General features: G+C 37.2%; 1 long non-coding RNA gene across 1 annotated transcript; it reads right to left on the bottom strand.

Moving 5' to 3' along the window:
• Positions 1 to 23,274: 23,274 nt before the first annotated feature.
• On the bottom strand, positions 23,275 to 26,241 carry LOC140685491 (uncharacterized). The gene is made up of 2 exons (XR_012058737.1): positions 26,081 to 26,241; positions 23,275 to 23,647 (listed from the first exon to the last, which is right to left on the bottom strand). It is a non-coding gene; the product is annotated as an uncharacterized lncRNA (long non-coding RNA).
• Between the last annotated feature and the right edge of the window lie 1,157 nt (positions 26,242 to 27,398).

Here is a 27,398-nt window from a genome sequence, read left to right as displayed (position 1 = left end):
GAATGGGTGGGTATGTTCCAGTGCTATTAAATCTTGTGCTCACTTTACTGATACCGGTGGCCTCGTCTGCTTTCCAGCATTCTCCAGGGACCCTCCCAGGATGTCAGAAACCAAACACCCTGTCTGCAGGGGCAGGGCTGATGCCAGAACTTGTGTTCTGCGAGAGAGGCTAGAAGAGAAAAATCATGCTGTCTCATTCCTTCTGCACTGTCAGTTGACTCCCTTTATGACTTTTATTGCCAGATCCAAAACCTGATGGCTGACCTAAGGTCACCAGCCCCACAAAGATATTTTTAAAATTGAAAATCACTTGGCATTTTCAGTTCTTGCCATTTATGAGTTTGCTCCAATATCCTGATGAGCAATGCCAAACTTGAAGGCGTGTGTGCCAAACCATAGCAAAACTGAAAGTGACACTTCAGAGTGACTGGAATTAGTAGACATTGGTTTGGAACCCCTTGTCCCCCCTACTTGACCTTAAAAACAAGACTAGCATCACCCATGTCTGCTGGGTCAGTTTATTAAAAAAAAATTGAGGAAGGTCTAAGGGGGACTGGGTTTTCATGTACAGAGATGTTTTGAAACTCAAGCTATTCACTGTAATTCGTAAGAAGTTCGAGATGAAGGGACGATTGTAGATATTGTCACACTGTATGAACAAACAGCTCGATTGTGACGGTGTGGCATTTCCTTTCCTTGTCTTTAACAGAAAATATGACATTAGGTTGTATTTATCTGGCAGTTTCACTCTTCTACTTTAACCTAAAAAATGAAATTCATGTAATTTCTCAGAACTTCAAATCACAAAGCTGGGGAATGGCAAACAGTATCATAATAACAATCATAGCTGAAATTTATTGTGTATCTCCTCTGTGCATCGCTCTAATAAACAACCCTGTAAAGCAGGAACTATTGTTCTTCTGTTGCAAAGTTTAGAAAGGGAGGACAAAGAGATAAGCCAGGTGCCCATGGTCACCCAGCAGGTGGTGGGGGAGCCTGGATTCAGCCACAACTGTCTTCATCCAATCTTGGGCTCCATCAGGGACAGGAGACATCATCACTCTGCATTCCCAGGCATCCATGTGCATACACTCACCATTTTGGTTCCACTGGACCCTGTCATTAACCTGTCTTGGCATGTCAGAGCCTTCACACTGGAATGGGGGAAGAGGAATTGGATTTCTTGAAGCTCCATTCTCCATTATGCCTAAAAAGTCCATCCCTTCCCACAGTTTAAAACACACATTTCATTTTATAAAGAGTGGGCTATTTTATTGGAAAAGAATAATAGCTACATATAGTCTACTACACATCAGATATTATTTAAATTATATTTCTTATTCATTTTATTCTCACAACAGGTTGAGGTAGATAGTACTTTTAAAACCATTCTACAGATGAGTAAACTGAAGCACAGACAGGTCATGTCACTTGCTTAAAGCTGCCCTAGTTAGGGGGACGCAGAGATGGACTCACACCCAGCAGGTTGGTCACATGGTTCGTGGTCTTAACGCTGCCTTCTCTCTCTCCAGTGAACTGAGGACTAACCGGGCAGTGTAAGGGCTAGCAATGAAATGACTTCTGTCAAATAATTTGGGCTGAGTTCTGTCACAGCTGATTGTGGAATTCATCACTAATGAGAGCAGCACTGTGCGTGTTCCTGTGACTGATATAGCAGCACATTCCAGAAGGAGGACGCTGGGAGGATCTACAGAGACCTGGGTTACTTTCCCAGCAGCTCAGACTGGACCATTTCCAAGTCTTGCTCTCCATGCCTTGGTTCTCTCTCCTTCAGAACACAGGCCTAACAACAAACAATAGCCTCTTTTATTGGTGCAGATCTCCAGTGTTCAAAGCAATTCCTCACAGTTTTCCTTGTGTGATGTGAGGCTCACTATGGTTTTATAAGATGTAATTATGCAGTGAGGGGCTTCAGGAAACTGTAGCTCAGAGTCACTGAAGGCCGCAAAACTGGTCAAAAATGGCGAGACATAAGACCTGGCTTTCTAATTCTAAGACAAAATGTGTTTCAGCCAGATCTCCAGTTCTTTCTGCAGTAGAAACAACCTCTTAGAGCTAGTTTCCCTTCACATGGCAGTATCAGTGCATGATCTCATAAAACCCTCTCCTTGTTCCTTAAAGCAAGTCTCTGACGTGGTCCAACCAGCCACTCAAACTGGCTGAAGACCATTGCATGCTGCTCGCACTGTTTTTTGTGCTTGAATCCACTGGCCATGGTAGATATCTTTCAATGGTAAATGAGGATATTAGAACTAGTTATGTTTATGAAAACAGGTTGGGGTGGAGCCCACAGATCGGGCAACAAGGTCACCAATCACGCAGAGGTGGGAAAATGTGCTTAAAATATGCTGGGCTTTGGGTCCCAGCCTCATGATTGTGGGGAAGTGTTGCTTTATCTTAAAGAAATGAACAAGACCTGTTGTCAGTGAGTGGGGGGCCAGTCCCCCATGCTTCCCTTCCTCCTCCACTCCGTTGAGCATGGCATGCCGGCACAGGGAGGAGTGGGTGGTTGGCCTACTTATTCATGGCAGTTTGCATAGCTTAACTGGAGGATGGGTCCTGGAACCTCAGCTCAGAATTTCAGAACAGTTGGGCAGTTTCCACAGATCTGAATCTGGAACCTGGAAGCAGGCTCTTACAATGTATTCTCAGATAGTGTGACTGGATGGCTCGTAAAATGTTCCTAAGAAAGCTGAAATCCTCTGCTCCAACCAGTGGAGGGAGGAAAAGAGAGGGACCTGGAGAGAAAAAGGCAAAAAATTAAAAAATTAAAAAATAAAGACTTGTAGAAGGAAAACTCACAATGCCCCTCTCCTAAGAAGCCTTTAAGCGGGAGCCGACCAGCAAGGCACAAGCAGACACATATGGGCAGGTTAATGTCCCTGAAATCAAGCAGGAGCCAGTAATAACAGGGTCAGGCAAATAGAAAGTTCCAGCTGGTAAGGAAGTCTGTGCAGCTCCATGCCATTACCCACAGAAATTACTCTAGATACGGGACTAGCTCCCCAGCTCCGGGCACACACACTGGGGCCGGAGAAACGGGCCCTGCTTATCATAAAGCAGCCGTCTCTCGCCGGGACAGACCCCTGGAGAATTAGGAAGGCTTCACAGTGAAATCAAGCATTATCTCGGCCGGGTTCTGGAGGCCAGGTTAGAAGCAGCCTGCATGATTACTACTTGAAGCTGGGATGGTCTTTGTGGGCAGGGACCTGGGTGGAGGAGGGAGAGGGCTATGTATGTGTGTATATGTGTGCGTGTGTGTGCTGTGACTTTGCAAGTTATGTGGCGGCTGTGAGATACAGCGGTGTTTGCTGCTGTGACTGGGGCCCCGACTTGCAGATCTTTTGTTGCCCCTTGCCGTCCTTGGGTGGTGTGGGTATGCACTTCTTTAGGGGAACAAACTGAACATGACAAGTTTCTGAGGCCGGCAGCAGCTGCCATTTGCTTGCTTGTGTGTTGCCCAGCTCTTTCTTTGTCTAAAGCAGCGGAGTGCCGGCTTCTGTTTCACTGGTTTCTGTTTCTGTGAAAAACATTTCAGAACCACTTTCCTCATCATTCCCACCAAAGATCAGCCTTCCCTTCCCTTCTGTGCTGGAAGAGCTGACCCACATTCACCAGATCCATTCCCTCCTCCACTGCTTCCAGTGCCAGACGGGTTGCTGCCATCAGATAATGCCCTGCCCTGGCCAGGGGAACCCATACCATGTCCCTAAATAATTTCTAGATAAAGTAAATAAATAAACATTAAATAAAGTTTAAAAAAAAGGAATAATAGAAGTGATGGTAAATATTCATCAGTTCCCACTCTATGGAAACACTTTTTAAGCAAAAAGAAGAATCTACGAAAAGATCAATTTTCTGGTATAAAATGAAAAGCTGTTACATATCAAAACTTATGATTAAATAAAGCATGAAGAAATCTGGACAAATGGCAAAATACTAGACAAAGGTAAGCATGGTTAATACATGAAGAGTGTCTAGAAATCAATAATTAGAAGATAAATATTCTAAGTAGAAAAATAGTCAGTGTTCACAAAAAAGCACTTTGTACAAGCAGAAAAAAATTAGACAACTCATGGAAAAATTTCAAACTTACAATTAATTTAAAAATAACTAAAGGAAGACTAGTTTTTGCCTGTCAAATTGGCAAATGTTTTAAACAAAACAAATAATTTCATATTTGGGGAAAAGTTCAGGAAAAAGTATCATACAGTGCTGGAGGAAGTTAAAGATTTTTCAAGTTTTCTGGTTGTAAATGTGGCAACATGTATCCAAAGACAAATTTGTGGACGATATTTGATTATAATTCCTCTTCTAGGAATCTATCCTTAGAAGATACTTTTAAGAAATATAAACATTTAAGTTCAAGGATGATTATTGCAGTGTTATTTATAACAGGAAAACATTCTAAAAATAGGTTTAATTAATTTACAGTACATCTGTAAGCACTGAAAATTACATCCTCAAAAATATTTAAGGCTTTTAAAATGTAAAAAATAGGATACAAAGTTGTATGTACAACTTGCTTTTGATTTTTGTAAAAAATGTGGGTTTGGTTTTATATATGTGTGTGTGTGTGTGTATATATATATATATATATATATATATATATATATATATATACGTATATATACGTACACAGAAAAAAGACTGGAAGGATTTGTACAAATGAAAGGTTAATAGTGATTCTCAGGATACTGTAGTTATCAGTGGTTTTAAAATTATTTTATTTGGTATTTCTGCAGGTTTTCTGCAAAAAGAATACTAACTTTATGATCAGAAGCATACATATTTTTGTAATTTTCTTTGCTATCAAGGGCTCCCCCTGCTGCTCATCTAAAAAATTATGGAGGCTTGGCCTCCTATTAATTTCTCATTTTCCTGATCTTCTAAAACCTCTGTTCTTGATCTTAATGACCGCTCTCTACTTCTTTTTCTCCTTAGAAGCAAACTCTGCTCATTTGAATACTTGGAAAGGTATGTCAAGTTCTAGACTTTTTTTTTTCCAAAATTGAGATATAATTCACATACACTAGTCATTCATTTAAATTGTATGATTCAATGGGTTTTTGTTTTTTAGTATAATATTGGGCAACTGTCACTAATATCTAATTCCAGAACATTTTCATCACCCCAAAAGAAACCTTGTTCTCATTAGCAGTCACTTCCTGATAACCACTAAGCTACTTTCTGTGTCTACAGATTTGCCTGTTTTGGATTTATCACATAAATGGAATCACACCATATGTGGTCTCTTGCGTCTGGCTTCTTTCACTTAGCGTAATGCTTGCAAAGTTCGTCTACATGGTAGCGTGTGTCAGGACTTCATTCCTTTTATGACTGAATAGTATTCCGTTGTTTAATATTCCATGTTCCATTTATCTATTCATCTGTTAATGGCTATTTGTGTTAGTTCCACTTTGGAGCCATCATAGTTAACACTGCTATGAACATTCCCTTTTTTGTGAAGATATGTTTTCAGTTCTCTTGGGTATATACTTGGAAGTGGACTTGCTGAGTCGTATTATAACTCTATGTTTAACTTTTTGAGGAGCTGCCCAACTTATTTTCAAAGTGATTGTGTTATTCTGTGTTCCCACTAGCATTACATGAGGGTTCCAATCTCTCCTTATCTTCACCAATGTGTATATATTGTGTTTCTAATTAAAGCCACTTTAGTGAGTGTAAAGTATCATCTCATTCTGGTTTTGACTTGTGTTTCTCTAACAACTAATGATGTTGAGCATCTTTTCATGTGCTTGCTTGTTATTTGTACATCTTCTTTGGAGAAATGTCTGTTCAGATTCTCTGTCTGTTTTTTAGTTGGGTAATTTGTCTTTTTATTGTTTGGTTGTGGTAGTTTTTATATATGTTCTGGATACTAAGTCCTTATCAGATATATGGTTTGCAAATGTTTTCTGCCATTCTGCAGTCTGACTTTTCACTTTCTTGATGATACCCTTTGAAACACAAGCAGTTTTTGTTTTGATGAAGTCCAATGTATCTATTTTTTCTTTCATTGCTTGTGTTTTTGGTGTTGTATTTAGAAAATAGACTTAATCCAAAGTTGTTAATTTTACAGCTATGATTTGTTCTAAGAGCTTTGTAGTTCTAGCTTTAAAACTTTTAAATGTACCTTTAAATCTTTGGTATTTGTTTGTGTGTTTTGTTGGTATATAGCCTGAAGCCGGGGTCTGACTATTCTTTTGCATGTGGATATCCAGTTTTTGTAGCACCATTTGTTTAAAAGACTATTGTTTCCCCCATTGAATTGTCCTGATACTCATGTCAAAACTCAATTGACCGTAAATGTATTGGTTGATTTTTAGACTCTCAGTCCTGTTTCCAATAATCTGTATAACTATCCTTATGCCACTAGCACACAGTCTTGATTGCTGTAACTTTGTGCTGTAGCTTTCAAATAGGGAAGTGTGAACGTCTCAAGTTCTTCTTTTCAGATTGTTTTGGTTATTCTAAATCCCTTGAATTTCCATATGAACTTTAGGATTAGCTTATCAATTTTTGTCATAAAAAGGCATTTGAAATTTTGATATAGTGTGGAATCTACAGATTAATTCAGGGAGTATTCTTTTTTTTTTAACATTTTTTATTGGTTTATAATCATTTTACAATGTTGTGTCAAATTACAGTATAGAACACAATTTTTCAGTTATACATGTACATATATATATATTCATTGTCACATTTTTTTCTCTGTGAGCTACCATAGGATCTTGTATATATTTCCCTGTGCTATACAGTATAATCTTGTTTATCTATTATACAATTTTGAAATCCCAGTCTATCTCTTCCCACCCCCTGCCCCCTTGGCAACCACAAGTTTATATTCTATGTCTGTGAGTCTATTTCTGTTTTGTATTTATGCTTTGTTTGTTTGTTTGTTTGTTTTTTAGATTCTACATATGAGCGATCTCATATGGTATTTTTCTGTCTCTTTCTGGCTTACTTCACTTAGAGTGACATTCTCCAGGAGCATCCATGTTGCTGCAAATGGCGTTATGTTGTTGGTTTTTATGGCTGAGTAGTATTCCATTGTATAAATATACCACCTCTTCTTTATCCAGTCATCTGTTGATGGACATTTAGGCTGTTTCCAGGGAGTATTCTGATTTAGATAGTTTTAGGTTTCCAATCCATGAACACTAGATGTATTTCCAGTTATTAAGATCTTTTAAAATTTCTTTCAGTGCTGTTTTGTATTTTTCACTGTACAAGTCTGACACATTTTTTGTTAAATTTATTCCTGAGTATTTTATTCTTTTTAATACTGTTATAAATTAGATTTTCTTTATTTCATTTTCTGATTGTTCAATAGAAATTTAACTGATTTTTCTAGATTGATTTTATATTCTGTAATTTGCTGATCTGGCTTATTATCTCTAATAGATATTTCTGGATTCCTTAGAGTTTTCTGTTTACAAGATCATGTCATCCGCAAATAGAGATATATTTACTTCCTCCTTTCCAATCTGGATACTTTTTTTTTTCTTTACTAATTGTCGTGGTTAGAACGTCCAGTACAATGTTGAGTAGAAGTGGCTAGAAAGAACATTCTTTTCCTGGTCTTAGTGGGAAAACTATCAGGCTTTCAGCGTTAAATATGATGTTAGCTGTGGGTTTTTCTTAGATGCTGTTTATAAGCTTGAGGAAGCTCCTTTCCATCCCAGTTTGTTGTGTTCTAACATGATAGCATTTTCATCATGGATTTGGTTAAATGCTTCTTCTGTGTCTATTGGGATGATTCTGTGATATTTATTCTTTTTTTCTGTTAATATGGTGTATGACAAAGATTAATTTTGGTATGTTGAATCAACCTTGCTTTTCAGAGATAAATTCCTGCTCATTATTTTGTATAATTCCCCCCTCCTTTTCTTTTTCTGTTGCTAAATTAACTATGTTAGTACCTTGTTGAGAATTTTTACAAATGCATTTATAAGGCATGGAGGTCTGTAGTTTTTTTGTGATGTCTTTGTCTGGTTTTGGTATCAGCATGACACTGATCTCATAGAATGAGTTGGAAATATTACCTCTTATTCTATTTTTTGGAAGAGTTTGTGAAGGATTGATGTTAAATCTTCTTTAAACATTTGGTTGCATTTATCACTGAAGCCATCTGGTCCTGGGCTTTTCTTTTGTGGGGATTTTTTTGATTACTAGTTCAGTCTCTTTACTTGTAAAGGTTTATTTATGTTTTCTATTTCTACCTGAGTCAATTTCTGTAATTTGTGTCTTCCCAGAAATTTGTCTGTTTCATCTAGGTTACATTTTTTTGTTATACATTTATTAAAATAGTTCCTTTTAGTCCTTTTTATTTTCTATATAAATAAAAAATCCTTTATTTTCATTCTGTAAGGTTAGTAGCAGTGTCCCTTCTTTTGTTTCTGATCTTAGTGATCAAAGTCGTCTCTCTTTTTTCATAATTCTAGCTGAAGTTTTGTTAATTTTGTTCATCTTTTCAAAGAACCAACTTGTAATTTCATTGATTTTTCTCTATTGTTTCTCTCTTTTCTATTTCATTTATTTCCACTCATATATATATTATTTCTTAACTTCTTCTATTTGGGGGTTTATTTTGCTGTTATTTTTCTAGTTTCTTACAGTGTGAGCTGAGTTTATCGATTTTAATTTTTTTTTTTCATAAAAGGTACTTACAACTGTAGGTTTCTCTCTGATTGCTACTTTAGCTACATCTCATAAGTTTTTATATGTTATCTTTTCATTTTCATTCATGTCAAAGTATTCTAATTTCCCCTGTGATTTCTTCTTTGATTAACTTATTACTTAAGAACATGTTGCTTAAATTCTATATATCTGTGAATTCCCCAAATTTCTTTCTGTAGTTGATTTCTAATTTCATTCCATTGTGGTTGGAGAACATACTTGTTATGATTTTAATTCTTGTAAATTTATTAAGATTTGTTTTATGGCCTAACATATGGTGTATCCTGAAAACCTTAACATGTGCATTTGAAAAGAATATGTATTCTACTGTTATTATGTGGAGTGTTCAATAGAAAGTTAATAGATGTCTGCTAGGTTTAGTTGTATGTTAGATTCATAGTGTTTTTAAAGTTTCTATTTCCTTATTTATCTTCTGTCTAGTTGTTTTCTGTATTATTGAAAGTGGGTTTTGAAACCTCCAACAGTATTATTGAATTGTCTATTTCTTTCTTCAATTCTGTTTTTGGTTTGTGTACTTTTGGACTCTGTTATTAGATTCATATACATTTATAAGTGCTATGTTTCTTTATAGACTGGCCTTACAATGTCTTCCTTTGTGTCTAGTAACAATTTTTGTGTTAAAGTCTACTTTGTCTCCTGTTAGTATAGAAAGTCCAGCTATCTTTTGTTTACCGTTTGCTTAGTATATCTTTTTCCATCTTTTAACTTTCAATCTTTTGTGTCTTTGACTCCAAAGTGTGCCTTTGGAGACAGCATATAATTGGATCTTTTTCTTTTTCTTTTATTTTTTGTCCATTCTGCTAATATCACCTTTTGATTTGAACATCACCTTTTGATTTGAATGTTCACACATTTACACTTAATGTAATTACTGATAAGGTAGGATTAACATCTGTCGTTTCGCTGTTTGGTTTCTATAAGTTTTATGTCTTTTTTTGTTCCTCTGTTCTTCCATTACTGCCTTCACCTCCTCCCCTTAACAGAAGTAATGGGGATGGGGATCGAACCCGGGACCTTGTGCATCCCCCGCATGAGCTCTACCACTGAGCTATACCCCCCACCGCATTACTGCCTTTTTTTGTATTGAATAGATATTTTCTAGTGATCATTACTTTTATAATATTTTGTTGAGTTATTTTCTTAGTGATTACTCAGGGGATTACAATTAACATCTTAATTTGTAACAGTCTTGTTTAGCTTAATACAAATTTTAATGTCAAATTGATAGTGTAATTTTAAAGAAAATTTTTTATTGAGTTATAGTTGATGTAAAGATTAATACAAATTTAGTTTTAATAGTATATAAAAACTTTGTCCTCATATAGCTCCATTCCTGCTTGTCTCCTTTGTGCTGATATTGTCAACAAATTACATATTTATACATTGTATGCTCATTAACACAGGTTCATAAGTATTACTTTATAAACTTTTAAGAATAATTTAAGAGAAAAAAGAGAGTTACAAACAAAAATATATTTACACCATGTTGTAATTACCTTTACAATGCTTTTTATTTTCTTCATATAAATTTGTGTTATTGTCTAGCATCCTTTTATTTTAGTCTAAAGGACTCACTTTAATATTTCTTGTAGAGTTGTCTGTGACAAATTATCTCAGTTGCTTATTAGGAATATCCTAGTTTCTCCTCTACTTTTTGAAGGATAGTTTTGCTGTATATAGAATTCTCGGTTTGTAAACATCTTTCCTCAGTCCTTTGAATATGTAATTCAACTGCTTTTGGCCTCCACAGTTTCTGATGGGAAAACAGCTATTAATCTAATAAGATTAGAACATCCTCCAATAGAGGATAAACTGTACCTGATAAGTTGCTTCTCTCTTGTTGATTCCAGATTCTCTATCTGTAGTTCAGCAGTTTTGTGTGGTTCTCTTTGACTTTATCCTGCTTTGAATTTGTTGAGCTTTTTGGATGTACAGACTAACATTTTTCATCAAGTTTGGGAAGTCTTGAGTCATTATTTCTCAAATACTCTTTCTGCTCCTTTCTCTCCTCTGCTTCTGGGTTTCCATTTATGCATATATTGATATGCTTGATGCTCTCTGAGTCTCTGTTTATTTTTCTTACTTCTTTCTAATTTCTGTATGGTGACTGAGTACTCTCAGTTGATCTGTCTTAAAGTTCACTGATTCTTTCTCCTGCTTGTTAAATTCTGCTGTTGAGTCCCTAGCCCCCAGTGAACTTAAATTTTTTTAGTCCGGAATTTCTATTTAATTTATTTTTTTGTAATTTTTATTTCCTTATTGATATTCTTTATTTATTGTGATGTCATTCTCATACTTACCTTGAGTTCTTTAAATATGATTCCTTAGTTCTTTGTCCATATTTAAAAGAGCTGATTTAAAGTCTATGTCTTATATGTCTAATGTCTGATCTTCCTCAGGGACAAATTCTCCTGGCTATGTGTTTTCCCCCTATATATGGCCTATACTTTCTTTTATCTTTGTATGTCTTTTAAGATTTTGTTGAAAATTGAATATTCTTTTATCTTTGTATGTTTTTAAGATTTTGTTGAAAATTGAATATTTAAAATAATATAGCCACTCTGGAAATCAGATTCTCCCTCCTCCTAGGGTTTGGTGGTGATAGTGGTTTAGTGATGTTTCTAAACAAATTATGTAAAGTCTGTTTGTTTGTCTTTATTGTGTTATAACCACTGAAGTCTCTGCTATGGTCAGATAATGATTAGAAAGAGATTTTTGTTAGATGCCTGGAACCAGTAAGTCTCCCAATTTTTGCTGAGGGACTCTGTGTACATATTAGAGTACACCTTCAACACTCAGGAAGAACTTGACTATTCTACCTGAGCCTTAATTTTCTGCATGTACAGAGCCTCACTGTTAGTTGGAGGTGAGAACTTTGGGCCCTCTCTGATCTTCCCTGAGCATGTGCAAAGTCAAGAGCTTGCACAGAGTTCCATACATGCATATGGCCTTCTAAATTCCCAGAAATATGTTGGAGCTTTTCAAAGTCACCTATGGACAATTCATCTTTTCCTTTAAAGTCACCTACCTCTGATGGTTTTTGACAAATGCCCCTGAATAAAAGGCTGTTTGCATTAGGTGACCTGTGAATCAGGTCAAATAAAGACAGTTTTGGAAGTAGGATTTTCCAGAGTACCTCCAGATAGGTCAAATAATGACAATTGTCTGGAAGTAGATATTTGAAGAAACTCTAACCTCTTTCTGTTCCCCCCAGTGGCTACAACACTGCTGTTTTTCAACATGATTGAGGGCTGTTAGTTTTGAAGGCTACCATGGATCTGGGGAAGGTTAGGTAGAGCAATAATTGAAAGAGGACAAGTTAAAATGACACAAAGCTCTCTACACTTACTGAGATTTAGCCATTTTTATGAACAAACACTCCTCAAATTGCTGCAAGCTTTTCGTTCATTTCTAGAGTTCTGAAAAAGTTAATTCTGATAATTTTTTGTCAGTTTTCTCATCGCTTATATTGTAATAGAGGATTTTCAGAGGGCCATACTCCCATTTTTGTTGACATCACCTCAGGTTCTAGACTCTTAATGAAATAAATATTTTTGGAGAATTATCAAAATTCTTCTTAATCGTGCCTAAATAGCCCACTTTTTTTTTTTTTTTTTAGTTTACATTATCTTAATAAGGATAGAGTTTAGTTTAACTCCCCTGGCAACCTTGGTAAAATGTAGAATCAACTGAGGCCTTACTCTTTCCCTAAATAATGCCAATTGAATGCAATGTCACTTGGATAGACATTGAAGTTGAAAAAATGTTTGATACTATATAGGTGTCTGTATTTGATCCTATGCTGGGTGCTGAATAGATAGAGTGTTAAAGATCCTGACTCTCAGCCAACAAACATATGAAAAGATACTTAACATCACTAATCATAAGAGAAAAACAAAGCAAACCCACAGTGAGATATCTCCTGACACCCATTAAGATGATTGTTATCAAAAGAACAGAAAATAATCAGTGTTGACAAGGATATGGAGCAATTGGAACTCTTGCACCATTGATGGGAATGCAAAATGCCAAATGTAGCCACTATGTAATATAGTATGGAGGTTCTTCAAAAAATTAAATAGAATTACATATGATCCAGCTATCCAACTTCTGGTTACATATACAAAAGAATTCAAAACAGGATCTGAAAGGGATATTTGCACATCCGTGTTCATTGCCGCATTGTGCATGATAGCCAAGAGCTAGAAGCTACTCAAATGTCTATCCATTGAGAGGTGGATGGATTAAAAAAAAAGGTGATATAGACATGCAATGGTATATTATGCAGCCGTAAAAAAGAAGGAAATCCTGTCTTATGCTTCAACGTGAATAAAGCTTGAGGACATTATGCTGAGTGAAATAAGCCAGCCACAAAAGGACAAATACTGTATTATTCCACTCACATGAAGTGTTTGAAATAGTCAAATTCATTTAAACAGAAAGTAGAAAGACAGTTAGCAAGGATAGAGAAGAGGGGGAGGGGAATTAGTGTTTAGTGGGTACAGAGTTTCAATTTGGCAAGATGAAAGTGGCATTCTGTTACACAAATATGTAAATATACTTAACACTATTTAACTGTACATTGAAAAAAAGAAAAATTGCCAGTATTTCAGTAGGAAAACTGCCGAATGTGTATGGGAAAGTGGACCATAGGATTACTGTCCTTAGGACAAAATTTTAAAGAAATTTTAAAAAATCATAATTAAAAAAAAAAATCTTGGCTCTCAGGTTTGGTGGTATTATTTCTCTGTTTCTGACCAGATACTGAGTTCTTCTTACAAATCTGGGCTGTGTGGATGACATCTTATATTCAGTAGATTGTTAGTGCTTGTATTTTGCGTTGTAGGGGGAGGACACTTTAAGACTGCATAATTTCTGGGTCTTCAATCTTGGATCCTTTTAGAGATGAAAAGATTCTTGTGTATTACCTGGCTTATCATGTCTGAAAGGTGTGCTAGAAGTGTCAGTAGGTGCTAAAGGACAATTCTGTGAACAAATGCCTTGGGGAAATCCTGCTGAAACAAAGTTAAACAGGTTTGTTCACTGCTAGAGTTTTCACAGCCTTCAATATACTATTCTGCACTGTAAATTTCTAGAAGGGGGATACAGTCTGCTGCATTTCCCAAATTAATTGGAGAATGGCCTTCTTAAAATTTTTATTAAGAAGTATCTTCTATTAACATATGATCTAGCAATCCCACTTCTGGGCATATATCCTGAGGGAACTCTAAATTGAAATGATACATGCACCTTAATGTTCATAGCAGCACTATGTACAATAGCCGAGACGTGGAAGCAATCTCAATGTCCATTGACAGATGACTGGATGAAGAAGTTGTGATATATTTATACAATATATACAATTATACAATAAAATACTAGTCAGCCATAAAAATTAATAAAATGATGCCATTTGCAGCGACATGGGTGGACCTGGAGATCATCATTCTAAGTGAAGTAAGCCAGAAAGAGAAAGAAAAATACCATATGATATCAGTCATATATGGAATCTAAAAAGAGAAAAAAGAAGACACTAATGAACTCATCTACAAAACAGAAACAGAATTGCAGACATAGTAAACAGTCTTATGGTTACTAGGGGAAAGAGAGTGGGAAGGGATAAATTTGGGAGTTAGAGATTTGCAAATATTAACTACTATATAGCAAAACAGATAAAAATCAGATTTCTTTTGTATAGCACAGGGAACTATATTTGATATATTGTGATAACCTTTTACAAAAATGAATATACGTACATGTATGTATGACTACGACATTATGAAGTATACCGTTAATTGATACATTATAACCATCTATAATTTAACTTTTTAAAAAAGTATCTTCTAGAAATAGTGTTCTGCAGGGTTAGGGAAACACTGGCTTAATCCAATGCAGTTATTTTACCTATGAGGTTCAGACAGGTTAAATCAAGGCTGCCAGATTTAACGAATTAAAATGCATGATACCCAATTCAATCTGAATTTCATATAAATAATGAATAACTTTTTAGCATTTACATGAGACATACTTATACAACAAATTTGTTTTTTATCCGAAACTCACATTTAACTACGCATCTCGTATTTTACCTGGCAGCCTGAGTAACTGACTTTTCCAAAGCCACACAGCAAGTTCATTGGAAGAACTGGGGGTAAAATTAAAGTTTTCTCAGTTTTGTTCAGTTATTTTATTCTCTAAGGCACATAAGCATGGTTGATAATCTAATGACATTCTGATGTACTAAGGAGATACTGTCATACCTAATCTGAACCACTTCACTCTTCTGTGATGCTCCTTTAATGAGTCTATGTGACATACTAGCAGGATAATACTATAACTAGTACCACTGTAATTTATTAATGATAATGATGGCTAACCTTTATTAGTTGCTTACTACATACCAAATTCTGCTTCTTGAGGAGTCTATCTTTTATTGTTTAAAAAGCCCTATGGGGTAGGGGCTGTGACTATCCCGTGTTACAAATGAAGAAACTGAGGTGCAGGAGGTTAAACAACTTGCCCAAGATCTCTTCCAGCAAGTAAGTGGCAAAGTGGAGAAAGAAATGATCCTTATTCATTATGGGAGGCGGGGGGTAGTAAGAGCTAATGTTCCCTTTGACCAGATACTCTGGCTTAAATGAGGCTGCAATGAATCACTTACAAGATATAAAACCTTCAAGAGATAGGTAAATATTTCTATTGCAAAATGAGTTTTTATCATACAGATCCCTAAAGTTTAAGGCAGAAAAACAGGTCTAAGACTTGGAGCTGCAAACAGCAACAGGTCCTCCCTAATGGTATGTGCATTTGTAAACGGAGGACAGAAGCCTTGTCTTCTTATTCTCCTTTCCTCCACAGAGTACCCTGCAGATAGAATGAACTCAATGAAGATTTGTTAAGTTGAATGGGAATGAAAGGGAGTATTTATGGGTATATATCGGGGTCAAGGACACTCGCTGATTCTTTGAGTCAGAGCTACACATTCATAGTGCTGCCACCAAAACCTTCTTTTTCCATGTGAAAGACACTGTTGTGTGTGAGAATGCCTACAGACACCCTTTTGCCAGTGGAACGTGGCGTACTTATGGATTAAGGCCCCAACTAGGTCTCAGATTCCTTGACTGCAAAGCTGCCTTGAAGAGTTAAGAAAATTGAGACTTCCAGAAAATTGAGGTGAGGAGGCACAAGCCTCTCAAAGTTATCACATTAAACTCATTATGTTGACCTTCATCTCCAGAAGATTTAGCCTGCAGAGAAGGAGAAGGTGGACTTGGGCACAGAGGGATGTGATTTAATCTCAGTGATTAGTTGGAGTCTCTGTGTATGGATTTCCTCATTCATGTGGCTTTCCTCAATGATAGCCAGCCCTTGTTTGCCAAGTCTCTTTGGCCTTAAAGGAGCTGCCTTGCTAGCTACATGATGAATTATTTGGATCTGATGCTCATTGAATGAATCCTTAGCTTTCCTTCCTCCCTCGAACTGGTGCAGACACTCCCTCTTGGGCTCTTGACAAAGTTATTTTAATCATTATAAATCGGCCCACAAATCTGAGAAATTATACACTGGTATCTTAAAATGGCAATCAGACCCCTATATTGTCTCTCTATGACTACAACTAATATAAATAATAACTGTTATGTACTGAGAGCCTGCTTTGTTCCATGTACTCTATTAAGCACTTCACATACATTAACTATTGATCAAATAGGTACTATTATTTCCCTGGAGGAATAAACTGACGATCAGAGAGGTTAAGTAACTTGCCTGAGGTTCCACAGGGAGTTAATGGTCTGGGAATAAATGTGCACTAAAGGATTGCAATAAAAATTTACTATTTCAGACTAATGGAGGCGAGACAACCTGAATTTGTGAGACACATGCTTTAATAAACTATATTTAAAGCTGAAGAGTTTATTGCCTTCTTAGACTCTGAGTAACTTAAACTGTGTATGGAAAGAGAGCAGTTGCCTCCTAGGGGTTCTTGGAAGACCTACAGATAAGCATTATTTATAATTAGCATGTCACTCTTAAAGCATTATTTATAATTAATATGTCAGTTATTTATAGTGGAAGAAGTACTTCTAGATCATTTAAAAAGGATTTTAAGAAACAGTGTATCTTAAGCTATTTAAATTGTAATTCTTTACATCCTTGATTTGCTTAGGATTTGCTTAGCAAACCTCAGGCCAGTCTTGTAACTGACTCTGAATTGATGGGAGTGTGGGCTAATGCAGTTCAATGTAGAGGATTGTAGCCATCCTTGGTTGCCTTTCTTATTTAAAATACATGCCTTAATGACTAGGACTGGCTGTTTGGATATCTGTGAGATTCATTCTTTGTAATGATAATACAATCAAAGCCTCTAAGGAATTGGGTTTAGTTCTAAGAACCTGGAGTCTTCCTTTGAAGTGACCCTTTAAAAATATTAGCAAGTATCAGCCTTAATATCCAACTTGTATGCCTCACCAAGTTTTCGGGAGATTAGAAGCCATTACTAGTTCTTTGTCTGGCAGTTGAAATGAAAAGCCAAGAGTTGCAGTGGGCTGAGTGAACACTTCTGTTTCATGTCCCCATGCCCGTTTTTGTCCGAATGACTCAGATACAGCGCTACAGCTGTTTCAGCATTCTTGGGTTTTGTTTGCCAGCGCTATTGGAGACTAACGCTTATATGAGTAATATAAAACCTCAGCATTTACAACATAGAGGCACCACAAGAACTCTCAGACATTAAGCTTTGGTAGGATTTTATTTGGAGGAATTTTATTTTAAAATGTAATATCCTTTTCCTTTCTTTGGCAAAATAGAATCAGGAGAACTTGGATGGAACTCTACTGCTTATGAAAAGTCTCACCCTGTTCATATAAGCAAGTCTGTCACCCTTGATTGGAAAGTAATAATTCATAAGGCTTAATGTTATTATCATCCCTCTGCCTGGAGTGATAGATATTCTTGAGGCCTTTTAAATAAAAAGTTTAAAATTGAATTTGCAACTCAAAAGATTGGTGGGTTCAGATGTTAGTTTCCTGCTGAGTAACTGGGAAAACAATTCTAAAGTAGCCAGTAGTGTGTTATGCATGGCAGTTTTATTAAATGTCTTGATGGAGTGCAATGAAAACACACTTTTGGTGTCTTTACGCAGCCTTTCCCTCTACAAAAGTAATAGTTTTCTTATAGACGTTAGTGTTTGCCTTCACTGTACTTATTTGGTTATTCTCCCAGTTCAGGTTTTCTGCAAATTTTTCAATAAGAAGATGAGATTTGGTTTTAGTAGTAGCAGACCAAAAAAATTCTTACATATGAACTAGTTGTCTGACACTGCTCAGAGATTACTGATTTGCATTTCATTGTAATTTTGTAGAACGACAAATCTTAAACAATCCTTTTGGTCTAAAATAGTGCCACTGAGTATTATGTTCTCATGGTAATGTGCCGTCCAACATTGCAGATCTTGAATGAAGTCCTTGAAGGAACTGGGTCTTGCTGGAAGGAAGAGAACTATCCAGATGTGGGAAGGCTCCTCTCGCCCAATAGAAAACCGGCAAGTTCATTTAAAAAGGTATCTTTCAATTACGAAAACTGGCAGGCATCAAAGGACATTTGGCAGTTGAACTTTGCAAAAACATTTGCACTGGCGGCTAAAGAGGACCTTCTCTTTTGCCGGTTTGATGAAAAAAAAAATGAAACATTTTGCAGTTTCACCTCAGTTTCCTCTCTCCTTTTTTCCACAAAAACAAAAGGTAATTTTTCAAGGTTCCCGTATCAGCCTTATTTGACATCCTCATGTGGGTTTGACCAAATAACCAAGCAAACCCCTGAGGATGAAAATTGGAAATCTGTTATGATTTCCACCCCTCACCCCTAGTCCTGTCTGCCAGTCAATGGCAAATTGTCTCTTTTCCCAGTTTCTTTAGTCTTCCCCCTATGGGCAAAAAACACTGCTGCTATAAAAATAAAAACAGTGAAATTCCAGCCTTGACTAAATTTGGGAATTCTCATACACATGAAAAAAATCTTTGTTTCTCCTTGGGAAATTGGCAAAGTGAAAATTGACAGCTTAGCTTTTCTCACATTGGCACTTACAGTAACGGCAGGAATTGCATTTTTAAATGAGTTTAAACATCATTTTAGGTAAAAAACAAAATGCTACCTCGTGTAAGTGTGGCTTATGTTTATCTACACCGCCAAATGTCTTGTATGGAGATATACTTATAATCAGACCTGGAGCATCCCTTTCTTCTTGGGCAAGAATGTAGCTTTGTATGAATGGAGGCCTCTTCCTCACTAATTCTTGAGTCAAGACATTGTCTATTCTTGCTTGGATTATTAGGGGTAGTGGTGGGTAAGGAAGCCTCAGGCTGCTAAGTGGCTGGCGAGTTAAGTGCATCTTTGAGTCTCTGGCAAGACATCAACAAAGCCCTCACATCAGCAGACTTTGGGTCCCCTGTGCCTTAAAGTATTTGCCTATGATACAAAATAACTCTGGTTAATCTTATCTGTATCATTCAATGCACTAGTGGTTCAAGTCCTACTCTGTAATTTGTGTGTACATGTATGTGTGTTTTCTTCAATGTTTATCCTGAACAGAGTGAAATATTTGCTCTAAAATCCTATGCATAAACATAGGTATAACAACTGGTGAAGAGAGAAAGAGCAACCCACTCAGATTTTAAACCCCCAAATTTAACTCTCTTCTTTCCGACACGTCTTTTTTTTTTTTGTAATTTTGTTTCTAATATCCAAATTAAGAAATAAATTTAGTTGTCTGTTGCAATTTTGGTGAAACTTTTGGCTCCACCTGTAAGTCATGGAGGAATTGTCTTGCATTCTGCACTGTTAACCCGTTCAGCTATGAAGGGAAAATGGCTAGCTGGTGGAATTGGCAGGGAGAAATCTTTGCTGCTGCTTGTGAAGAGATCAAGCCATCTTGATTAGTTTGAGGCATGAAGAAGAAAAGGGTTTTCATTCTCCTGCAGTGAGCCTTAGTGTCAACTGTTGGTTTAAGAAAAATGAAGGAAAAAGTGTGCAATTTTTTTGTTTCATGAGCACATCAGCGCTTGGCCTTTGGCCGCAGCCATGGCTGTCTTGCCATTTTCAGACGTGGGAGATGATTCATTCCCCTCTTCCCTTCCCACCTCTGTCCTCTACCCTCCTGTGGCAGGCTGTAAAAGGGCCTCCCAAAGATGTCTAGGTCCTAATCCTCAGAACGTACAAATACGTTACCTTATGTGTCATAAAGGACTTTGCAGATGTGATTAAGATTTCTGAGATAGGCTTATTATTCCAGGGTATCCAAGTGATGAATATCATCAGAAGGGTCTTGTATAAAGAGGGATACAGGAAAGTAAGACAGGCGAGAAGGCAATGTGACTAGAGAAGCAAACATTGGAGTGATGGGGCCATAAGCCAGGGCAATTTCTCGAAGCTGGAAAGGCAATGAACAGATTTTCCCCTAAGAGCCTCCAGAAGGAACCAGCCCTGCTGACACTTTGATTTTAGCCCCTTTAAACTCCTTTTGGACTTCTGACCTTCATAACTGTAAGAGAATACATTTGCGACGTTCTGAGCACAAGTTTGTGTAATTTGTTATAGCAGCTGCTTATCCTCCCCTCGCCTCCTTCTCAGAATCTGACTTAACTTCCATCTTCACTTTTGCTTTTACTCAAGTTTCTCATCTCTGTCCCAGTTCTCTTGACCAAGGATTTGTCTACTCTTCCTTTAATTAACCATCCTCCATACCTAGATTCTTGAACAGCCAAGGAACTAGTCAGTCTTACCCTTCAATAAGGGCCTGTGGTTACAGAGCCAGAGTACCATTTCTCAAAAGGTGCTCCATGACGTATAGGTCCTTGAATATGTGAACACAGGGTATATAGTAAGGAAATATTGCTTATCATAGCCCCCTCTTAGAGACTTATACTCCATATTAGCATGTTAATCTTGATAATTCTACAATTTTGTTCAATGGTATATTTTCCAAATTTATGTAGCTACAGAACATTTTTTCCCATAACAACAAGTATGACTATGTCCCAGAAATGGTGTTCTGAGGAGCTGGCTTAGGAACAAGCTGTCCTGGGGTATACCCAGGGTCTTTGGGTTGGTAATATCCTTCCCCATGCCCTGAAGCAAATGTCTGGCCTCTGGATGTGAAAGGAAAGCCAGCTTCCATCAACCAGGGGCTGGGCTCTGAGGATTTCCCCTGCATTAGATGAGGGGTAAAAGAAAATCAGTTGATCGAACAGTCTCTGTATATTTATGGCAGTTTCCTACTTGGCTTCTTGGGAAATGGGTTTGAAAGTCACATGATAGATTTGACTTGTGTTTCATAGATCTGCAGTGGCAGGGGGCCTTTAGTATACAGATCCAGTAGGTTTGCCAGGCAATGGCCTGATCATGGACTATGCAAACTCTTCTAAGATATGTGTGTAAGATCTGAAGAAGATGATAATCTATGAGAACCTCCCAAACAGCCCAACCTTCCCGAATCCAGAAAGGATACTTACTGGCCTCCTTAGGGTCAGGTGCCTCCTCTAGACCCCAGCACTGACTGGGACACAGGCTGAGTGTATGATATGAATACCTGGTGTCAGAATTGTGTCATATGCTTGCCAGTCTGTTATACTCATCTCTCCCTCATAACTGACCCACTCACCAGTCTGTTTTGGGAGAATCATGACTGTCAGTTGGTGTCTGATCTTCTTGAAGAAAGAAGTTATATTCTGCTGCTTGAAAAACTATGCTGAGTTTAGTTATATTCTTTCTTGAATAATTTTCTTAAGTTTTTTTCCTATCACAAAAGTAAATACATATTTATTTTAGAAAAGAAAGCTAAGCAAAAGTAAGAAAAAAATTTTAAATCACCAATAATTCTAGAAGAAAATTGCTATTAACCTTTCGATGTTAATATTGTTTCTAATTTTTTTACTCTATGTTCTCTACATAATGCTTTCATACTGTGTTTTTTTACTTTATATGTTCTTTCTCCAAATGGTAATACTCTAAAATGCAGTTTTGTGAAAATTGCTTCCTTTTATTTGGTATATCTTGGACAATTCTCATGCACTAAATATTCTACAACTTTTTTTTAAAATGACTGCATGATGATGTGGCATATGTAAGTTGTTTCCATTTTTGTTTCTGATTGTTGTTAAACAATGTTGCAATGAACATCTTTGAGATATGTTTTAGACTCATGATTAATAGTCAATCTTGATGGCAACGTTTTGGATCCCTCGAAAGTCCGTTGCATTGAATTGCAAAGGGAGGAAACTGATTCATTCAATTTACTTCTACTGGCCAGTGCCCAGAAATAAAATTAGGTGATAACTAAACGAAAACTTGTTGACAAGGATGAATAGAATCTAAAGCAGTTGCTTCCTTTCCAGGTAGATTTCACGCCAGCAGTCTAGAAAGTAGGATCCGTGAGAATAGCTGGGTCTCACGCGGCAGGTGACTGGCATGGAGGCTCATGTGGCCTCACCCTCATTCATACCTTGTTTCATATGAATCATGACCTTCCCAATATTCTAGAGCAAATAGGACACTTTTGGAGCATTGTTAAACTTAGTTTTTCAGATATGCCTCCCTCCCTCAACCCTTACCAGGGCTTTGTTTTTCCCTTGGAAATAAATTATGTTGCTGAGCCCAAGTCATGGTATTTTTAGCTCATTTGCTGAGAAATGATCTTCTAAAGTTACTAGTAATTATTTTTCCCTAGAGGTTTAAATTCTGAAATTTTTCATTGTTACGAAAATCTGTATATTAAAATCACTTTTTTACAGTGGAATATCATGCAGCCATCCATAAGGATATGTTAGATCTGTGTTTTGACATGAAAAGATACCCATAATAGGATATTCCATTCATACTAAACAAATATATGTATGTACATATGTTCATACGTGCCCAGAAAAATCAATGAACATATGAGGACTGTTAACAGTTGTTACCACTAATGGGTGCTTTTACTGTCTACTTTTCTCTCAAAGTGTTATTTGAATTTTCATAATAAGCAGGAGTTTTCTTTCATAGGAATCAAAACAATAAATGTTTTATAAAGACAAACAATTTTTTGAATGCAGCCTGTATTATTGTTTATAATGTTAAGGAGATAGATTAAATTTATATTTTGAACTCAGCTTTTATGATTTAGGGGCCATAATATGTGCTCCCAGAATTTATAATATACCCTTTTAAAAATCCATTTTGGTTAAAGAAATAGACTCTATATTACATATAATGCCATGTTTTTCTCATAACTTCTTATAAATGTGTGTTCCTTAAGTATATCAAAAGTATTTTGCTGGTGCATTAACTTATTAATTCACTCATTCATTCCTTCAACAGGCATTCATTGAATGTTTTATGTTTCTTGCACTGGGCCACACAGGGCATACAGTTGTAAGCCCACAGACCAGGTCCTGCACAAAACATAATTCATTCATTCCAAGTGAAAATTGATTTTTCACAAGATAGTGGATTCTGGACTAGGTAGCATTTCCCTGGTATGCCTCGTTTAGGACACAATTAACTTTTCATGATGAAAAGAAATCGGAAGGAATCAAGTACTTAATTTATTGAACAAGTCATATCAAATGCAAGTTTGTCAAATCTTTCACAATCGACTGTTAATTAGAACACTTGATATTATATGCATTCTTTAATTTCCACAGTCTTGAAGAAGATATTCTTCCCTCCTCCGGGAATTCTGAATGATGCTGGCAGGAGTAGAGGGTGGCCTGATGTTCTCCTTTCTCCCATTCTGTTCTTTCTATGTTTGTTACTGGTACGAGGGGATTACTACCAGGTAGGCATTTGAGGAACTTTCAGTTCTAAAACCAGTAGAGTCCAAGGCAGACTGGGACCAGCTGGTCACCCTGAGTAGAAGGGAGGCTGTAGGCTTCTGTGAGCAGTGAAGAATGTCCTGAAATGAGATTCCAGGTCTGCCTTTATTTACTATAATTTCAGAAGAAAGATGATATTTCTAAGCCCTTTATGACAGCAACCTAAGATGTTCTTTCTCTTTTAATATTTACCCAATTTTCTTACACTTAAGAAGTATACATTTTATGTAAATTGTAACTCAAAAGTTTCAAGTTGCAAGCTGGGAAAAATATTTACAACATATATATATAAGCAATGAAGAATTAACATCCATACGTTTGAAAGAACTTTTATAAATCAGTTTTAAAAATGTACAGACCAGTAGAAAACTAAAGCCATGCACAGACAAATTTACAAAAGAAAAATACACACGGTAAATTAAAACAAATAGTTACACAATTTTCCACATTTTCCTTTCTTATCTTCTCGTCGAGCCTAGAGAAGCATCAGCTGTAAACAACGAGAGAGAACTTCAGGTCAGAAAACTAGTGAGCTCTAGACTAATGGAAGCCATGTGTCCCTGGCAGGAGAGCCACTTCCAGGGGCTCCAGTCAGTGGCCACTGCCTGCCCACAGGGGCCAGGACCCCTGTGACAGCACACCCTCAAGAGTTTTTTGAACAAGAGCTTTCCAAAAACAACACCACAAAGTGCATCCCTCATCGTCTCTTTGTGATGGTCTGTGGAGTGGCCAAGGGTAGACTTGGGTAGCAAGCGTATAATCACTTTTTTTATTTTTGGAAGCAGAAAGCACGTCTACTTATTGGCAGCTAAAACGCTGGCATGGGCCAGAGGGAAAAGTTTAGATTACACTGCTTCCCAGTGCCCTTGTTTATCTAAACCAACCCCTGGGGCAATGGCTTTGGCAAATCTCTAAGTGGTTGCCTTTGAGGAAATCTACCAGAAGTCTTATTCTTTTGTTTTGAAATGTGGATATCACTTGTGAAAAATGAAACAGAAACGAAATAAAACAAAATAATCCTTTCAGTGACCCTGAGCTTTGTCCCTGTTCCCCTACTGCCCCATCCTGCACTCTTGCTGCTGTGGCTTGGAGAAGTGGGGGTGGAGGTGCCTTCCATTCCCTGAAACTTAATGCCAGCCTCTCTCAGCCAGGCCTGATCCAGCAGGACCCACAACTGGTTATGTAGTCTTTTTGTCTAGATTTGGGTTTCCGTAAGGAGTAGTTGATAATCGTCATGGTGACGTGAAGAAATCAACCTAGCTTCAGCTGTGGGTGTAAGGGATTGACACAGGGAAGCTCCGTTTTGCCAGAGGGAGCCATAAAAAGTTTACTTGGAGATTATTTAGTGGAAATGCATTTGAATTCAGATAATAAAAAGTGATAGCTCCTGGAATGAGTGGAAAGATCGCTGACAATCGAAAGATTGGCTTCCAGTCGTAGCTGTGCTGATGTCCACCCTGTGAGCTTGGCCAGTCCTGTCAGTCAGCTCTCTGGACTTTAGTTTTCCTACCTAGTGAGTGAGGATAGTAGGTGGTGTCATCATCTCCACACATTAGTTAATTTGGAACATTGTACTCATTGACTATTCAATGATCCAAACTTTATTGTCATCTTTCAAGCATAAAATAAGTAAACACTATTAATTACTCCATTACTTAAATCAACATTAATTAGTGTTTATTATGCTCCAGGCACTGAAAGATGGGGAGACAAGGATGTATTGCCTGAACCTTTAACAAGGAAACTGGTATAAGAAACAAATTTGTCACTTATGGTATTATCCTTCACAGTTTCCTTTAAATCTTATCACTATTTCTGTGTACATTTTAAATGTCATCTCCTCCATATGCCTCCAGTTTCTTTTATGCTACTTTGGACCATTTTATGTATCTCTTGTAGTCTCTTAAATATATTTCCTTGCATTCTTAATTACTTGTATTTCTATCCAATCTGCTCTTTCCTCAAGCCTATTAAATTTGAAGACAGGTACTGAAGTGGGTTTCAGTGTTTGCTATCTCCAGTGGCACAGTGAGCACACAGTAGGTGCTCAGGACATGTTTGTTCAATTGCATCAACTGATGGAGTCCTAATTAATGGCTTTTTAGTATCTGTGTCCACTTGCCTTCTGTCAATGGTGCTCTCTTTGTGTTCTGATGACACCCACCCCCCCAACCCCAGCCCACACCAGGCTCCTTTCAGGGGGTGTTCAGCTGGAAACCAGAAAGAAACCTTTCAGGAATGGAAGATTGTTTTTCCTTGAAGACAGGGAAACTCACATTATTAACCTCGGGATTTTAAGAAGAGCTTTTGCTAACGTGAAGTAGTTTGGATTATGGCACAGGTGTTGTGGCACCCCTATCACATCAGCGCCAGGAATATTCATCGCTAGCAGCTGTAGGTTTAAATTTCCTTAAACCAGCTGTAAGTCTGGATGGAGGTGAGAATTTGCTAAGGGCCACAGGATACCCTCTGAATTCCACAGCCGAAAGGTCAAGGGGAGGCATTCTTACTACCTGCTAATGCAGCTCAGGAAACAGATGCGATCTGGGCTTATCGTATTGCACTTAGATGCAATAACTTGATACAGACTGTATTTAATGGGTTCACTCTAAGAAGTGGCAGTCAGTATACTCTGTTGAGTGTTCACCTGTTGTTTGAAAGTCTCCGAAGTAGTATTTCCTATTTACGGAGTGCTTCCAATGTGCCAGGTTCTCATCCTGTGTTCTATTCCATTGAATCCTCACAATGAGAGTGTCGGATTGGTAGGTGGTATACAGAGGAAGGGTCAGTCCGTGCCTTACTCGTGAGTAGGGGGTGGTTGAAATAGAACTAATTCATGCAATCAGACAATGATTTCAAACAAAACTGTGTAGGTGCAATAGTTATTTGCTCCAGGATTGTCATCCAGATCATCTAGGATATCTTTATATTGATTTCCAGAAGATTTTGATAGCAGTAACCCCATACTCCCACACCCCTCAAAAAAAGGAAATCTTGGTAGAGAACTGTGGACTCCTGGGAATATACATATTCACTTTCATGGTTCATTAGATCCATGCTTGAGAAACTATCTTACTAAAGCTTGCAAATCAACCAGAGCAAGATTACCTTTTAAAAGAAGTATTTCAAGCCTCAGAGCTCCTAGTTGCGTTCCTGATAAAGGACTCTGGGTCTTTGCTTCTCCGCTGTCAGCATCTCGAGGTGAGAATTTACCTGGGCTCATAATCAGGTTTTCAGCAAAGCCTATGGAGATGGGAGAGCCAGAAGGAGATGTCTCAGCATGATTCACCCATCTCCAAATGATGGCTTTGTATTTACACTGAAATCAGACTTTCATCCCAAATGTGCCACTGCAGTTGGTTTACTCTTGGCAAAGCAAGACTTCCTGTTTTTCAGAACAGACTTAAAAGAGGCTTAGACAAGAGGCTTGAGAGCTTTCTCACACACCAATCAGTTCTTGCAAAATAGCATTTTAATTATTTAAGTGCAAGTGAATCAGTAACATCTGAATTAGATTTTCTGGAAAAAAATACAATTGGCTTTTGAAACTAAAGGGAAAAGTGCTTGCCTGGCTAAAAACAATTTAGGTTTTGTGGTAACTCCAAAGTGTTTGAAAAACAATTTACATATTTGATGAGCTCAAAATGTCTCTGGATTAGGCCTTGTTCCCAGGGTAAAATACACAATAAATATGGACATTTTAAATAGGGGTCGTATTGGGTTCCATTTCACAGGGTCTCAAATTTGGTAATCAAAGGTTGAAGAAGCCTGTCCTTAATTTTTACATGGTACATTTTCAAAACCATTAACACTCTTTTAAAAAATTACTCA

The sequence above is a fragment of the Vicugna pacos genome, chromosome 14, assembly GCF_048564905.1.
Source record: "Vicugna pacos chromosome 14, VicPac4, whole genome shotgun sequence".
In the NCBI taxonomy this organism is placed as follows: Eukaryota; Metazoa; Chordata; class Mammalia; order Artiodactyla; family Camelidae; genus Vicugna; species Vicugna pacos.
Note: the sequence above shows the minus strand (reverse complement) of the source record. Positions and strands in the feature narration are given on the sequence as shown.